Consider the following 5,606-nt stretch of genomic DNA (forward strand, 5'->3'; position numbering starts at 1 on the left):
CATCTAGATACATATTTGCTTCTGTTACAGGAACAAAGTGTTGGTTATTTCATTAATGGCCAATATTGTTGCAACAGGTGCATTGGCAGTGAGAAGACTGGATGATATTTATTTATTTATTTATTTATTTATTTATTTATTTATTTATTTATTTATTTATTATTTAAACTTATATACCGCCCTTCTCCCGTAGGACCCAGGGCGGTTCACAAGGTGATTAAAACAATATAACAATACAAAAGTTAATAACAAATTAAAATAAATTAAATTATCCTTAATTAAAATCTAAAACCCTTAACTCTAATTAAAAAACCCAATTACAATAGGTTAAAAATTAAAAGTTCTCAGTCCTGAGCTCTACGGGTAACTGGTTCCAAAAGGCAGGCGTGCCCACAGAAAAGCCCCTCCCCCTGGGTGTCGCCCTTCGGCAATCCTTTGCCAGCGGCACCCTGAGAAGGCCCTCCCTGTGGGAGCACACAGGACGAAGGGAACTTGATGCCGGCAGCAGGTGTTCCCTCAGATATCCTGGACCCAAGCCATTTAGGGCTTTATAGGTCATCACCAGCACCTTGAATCTCACCCGAAGGGCAACCGGAAGCCAATGCAGCTCGCGGAGCAGAGGTGTTACATGGGAGTATTGGGGAGCCCCCATCACAACTCACGCGGCCGCATTCTGCACCACTTGAAGCCTCCGAGTGGTCCTCAAGGGCAGCCCCATGTAGAGAGCGTTACAATAGTCTAACTGGGAGGTCATGAGTGCATGAGTGACTGTGCGCAAGGCATCTCGGTCCAGATAGGGCTGCAACTGGCGCACCAGGTGAACCTGGGCAAAAGTCCCCCTGGTCATGGCTCCTATATGATCTTCAAAACTGAGCCGCGAATCCAGGAGGACACCCAAGTTGCGAGCCCTATCAACAGGGGGTAACACCTCACCCCCCATCATTAAAGGTGGAATAGAATGATTCACTCAAGATGCCTGTACGCACAGCCACTCAGTCTTGGCAGGATTGAGTCGGAGCCTGTTTCTCCCCATCCAAATTATACTGATGTTCCAGGTTTTTCACTTATAGTTTATCACTACTCCTCAAGTTACATTCATTCATTCAATAATTGTTGAATGTTATGAGATCACCAAGATAGCAGGTCAAAAGATGTTCTAATCCTTTGTGATAGTAATAAATCCATTATGGTGGGAGTAGTGAAAAACAAATCAGACTCTCGAGGTCCTTAACAATGTTTCAATAGTACAGTTGAAACTTCCAATTTCATTTGGCTTAACATGATAGCTAGGTCCAGGCTTGTTGAAAAACATGGAACATCAGTATAATTTGGACATGGACACAAAACATGGAATGGCTAGATAAGAATTTTTAATGGTCACTAGAAGACAACCAGGGACGCGGTGGCTCAGTGGGTTAGGACGCTGAGCTTGTCGATCGGAAGGTCGGCAGTTTGGCGGGTCGAATCCCGAGTGCCGTGTAACAGAGTGAGCGCCTGTTACTCGTCCCAGCTTCTGCCAACCTAGCAGTTCGAAAGCACGTAAAAATGCAAGTAGAAAAATAGGGACCACTCCCGTGGGAAGGTAACAGCGTTCTGTGCGCCTTTGGCGTCTAGTCATGCCGGCCACATGACCACGGAGATGTCCTCGGACAAGCGCTGGCTCTTCGGCTTTGAAACGGAGATGAGCACCGGCCCCTAGAGTCGGAAACGACTAGCACGCATGTGCGGGGGAACCTTTACCTTTTTTAGAAGACAACCAACCTGGATTAGTTTTGAAAGCTCTCTAATGCAGCATGCTTGGAGTAGGAATTAAAATAATTTTACCATTGATTCTAGTAGAAGAGATATTTGTGAAAGCACTTGGCTTTTTCTTTCTTTCAAAAACAACCTTATAATTTTGGTCAGTATAGTTCAGAAAACATATGTTATTGGAAACTGAATATAAGCTGAAGGGAATTAGGTTTTTTTTTAAAAAAATGTAGTCAAACACACTCATGTTTTCAAAGGAATTCACTTAATAACCACTTGTTGTGCATAAAAGCTGTTGGACAATTTAGTATTTTTATTGCAAGTGCTATAGCAAGGGAAAGAGATAATGTTATATTTATTTCAAGTATTAATTTATTTATTTACAGGACATATATGGTTATGTAACTCATACTCTAGCTGGCTCAAAACAATCCATAAAATTTGGATAAAATATGTTCTTTTCCTTGGGGGCCAGATCAAACATCCTTATAGTGCAACCTGCCATTCTAGTCCAATGCCTGGGGGAATCTAGATCTTCAGAGATCTCCAGAACAGGGGTCCCCAACCCCTGGGCTGCAGCCCACTACCAGGTCTTGTGCCATTTGGAACCAGCGGAATGGAAGTGGAAGTGGTGGGCAAATATGAGTGTGCACATCTCCACTTCTGTGAGCAGCAAGGGAGTGTGTGTATGCAGGCTCCATTTGTGTGAATGTGTGCGCTTGCCCAGTGCTCATGCAGAACCATCCCCTTCCCCCACCAATCTGCAAAGTCAAAAAGGTTGGGGAACTCTGCTCTAGAAGGCTAAAAAACTTTGAAAAGTATGCATTTAATCATTTCCTTGTAGATCACCATATTGCTCACTCCAATTATTATTATTATTATTATTATTATTATTATTATTATTATTATTATTATTATTATTATTATTATTATTATTATTATTATTATTATTATCACAAATTGATTACAAAACTAGACATGACCAAGTTGCTAAACTAATCCACTGGACATTGTGTAAAAAATACAAATTGCCTGTGTCCAAAAAGTCGTGGGAACATAGGGTGGAAAACGTTGTCGAGAATGAGAGGGTGAAGATCTTGTGGGACTTCCAAATACAGACAGATTGCCATTTGGAACACAACATGCCAGATATCGCAGTCATAGAGAACTGAAGCATACAGTTGATTGATATTGCTGTACCAGGAGATGCCAGAGTCAAAGAAAAAGAACTGGAAAAAATTATGAAATACCGCAACCTGGCCAACGAAGCTGTGCGATTATGGATGAAACATATAACAGTGATACCCATTGCCATCAGAGCACTGGGAACTATGTCCAAACTCTTTGCAAAATACATCAAGAAATTGCAGCTTCCTGCAATAACTCCAGCAAAGCTACAAAAAACTGTGCTACTCAGAACATCTTACATTTTAAGGAGATACTTGGTTGATACCTAGGATGATGGCAGCAACCCGTGTCAACCATTAGTGCCAGTCAATTTTAATGTTCAGTTGACTCAGTTTCATGTTTTATGAATAAAAGTTTTATAATAATAATAATAATAACAACTTTGTCACTTTGAATGTACACCAATTGGCATACATCAAAAATGAAATTTCATTGCATACAGCTCTCAAAGGGTCACCACCTCCGATATACACTCCTTGTTTGTAGCCTGCTCAAGTTTCAGATTATCCATTTTAGTCTCTAGGGAGCGAATGATAGCAAACAGGACAGATGGAAATGGAACTCTATGTGGATTAGCCCTCAATTTAGCTTGTATTCCTGCATGACAACCTCGCCTCCTTTCATTTTTCTGATCCTGACTCTTCCATCTTTTCCTTAAAGAGACCTTGCTTCTTTTCGCCCCTGGAGCACACTGCCACTGCCACCAACTCCTCCAAAAGTCTCTCTCTCTTCCTCTGGGCCTGCAAACAGTCTCATCCAGTTCCTTTGCTCCATAAGCCCTGGGACTTCTCCTTCTCTGCCTCCTTTGGAAACAGCCCTGATTTGCAATAGAATCCGTCACTGGGCCAGCAGTCAGACCTTGCTGCTGTCAGAACAATTTCAAACAGTGCCAACAACTTTTAATGGTCTCACCAACAGTTCCGAAACAGGTAGAAACTCGCCATGCCAACAAAGACTGTCAGTTGCATGCCACCCTAGTTCCATCATGTTGCTCAAACACATCAAAACTTTCCCAATCATGTGGCCCATATCCCTCAATAGATTCAAGGTACTAGTAATGGTGTTCAAAGCCCTACATGGCAGGGGTCCGGAGTACCTTAGGGAACACCTGCTGCTGGCATCGACTTCCCTCCGCCCTGTGCGTTCCCACAGAGAGGGCCTCCTCAGGGTGCCACCGGTCAGAGAATGTCGACTGGTGGCCCCCAGGGGGAGATCCTTCTCTGTGGGCGCCCCGGAGCTATGGAATCAGCTACCGGTTGAGCTCCGGACGGCGCCCGATCTTCGCTCCTTTCGCCGTGAGCTAAAAACATACTTTTTTTGAACAAGCTGGCCTGGCCTGATGAGGGGATTGGGGGGGGTTTGTTATTGTCATTTTATTGGGTTTTTAAGATGTATTTTAGTATATGGGCATTTATTTAATCTTGTTTTAACTTTTGTAATCCTGTATTTTTATTCTTGCCCTGTTCACCGCCCTGAGTCCTTCGGGAGAAGGGCGGTATAGAAATATTATTAAATTAAATTAAATTAAAATTAAATATCCCTCCCAAAACTTTCCACCTTTGAGAGCCAATGCAGCCACAGCCGATTCAGACACCGCCATCTTAGAACTCAAGCAGACTTTATGACTTAGAAAAACAAAAAACAAATCATATAGAACATTTTTTAAAAAAATTCTAAAGTTGAAATGACTTAACCCAAATTAACAGACTCCATCAATTTAACGATCAATGAACAAGTAAGCAATCTTATACATTATATAGTTTCAACAGTGTATGAATTGAATTCTTCATATTTTTGTATCTTTCATGCCTTTTCATATCCTTTATATGTGTTGCTGTCAAAATTTAGTGCAATCAAGAAGTGGTGGGATTCAGCTAGTTCACACCAGTTTGGTAGAACTGGTAGCTAATTTTTTGTTGCCCAGGCCCAGAATGGACTTCCAGAAGCGGCATCCACACAGACAACTGATTGTTCACTTATTTGAATCCCACCACTGAATCAGGGGCATAATGAGGATTCCTTGTGTTAAGTACTGGGATCTTTGAGGCATTGACGAGGCGAAGGTGAAAGTAACAACACATTTATTTGGTTAACACAGAAGCAGCTCTAACAGCCGCTTTAACATCTATTTATACAGACCACCGATAGGTGGCGGCCAATGAGATTAAAACAGTTTTTTCCTGGCCAAAACACAATGTTACAATATTGCAGACAGGCAGTCTGGAGTTTAAACAAACACAGCAGTTATCCATTTATAACTGCCCCCAAGTGACTTACATCAATACATAACACCTTGAGTTTCAATTTAAAAGCAAAATTCAACCACTGAGAAAAATCCTTTTACGGTATGGTTTCAGGAAGCAAAATAGTATTCATTAATTAAAATGGTATTCATAATTAAAAAGGAGCATGACAAAGAAAAAGTATGCATTTAAACATTTTCTTGTAGGTCACCATATTGCCCACTTCAATCAATCTTTATCACTTAGAAAAAATAAAAATAAATCATATAGAATATTTTTAAAAAAATAATTCTAAACCTGAAATGACTTAACCCAAATTAACAGAGTTCATCAATTCAACCTCTGTTAAATATTCTTTCATGATAGGGTTTCAGGAAGCAAAACAGTATTCTTTAAATAATTAAAAAGGAATATGGAAACCATAAA

The sequence above is a fragment of the Vipera berus genome, assembly GCF_964194415.1.
Source record: "Vipera berus genome assembly, chromosome: Z".
In the NCBI taxonomy this organism is placed as follows: domain Eukaryota; kingdom Metazoa; phylum Chordata; class Lepidosauria; order Squamata; family Viperidae; genus Vipera; species Vipera berus.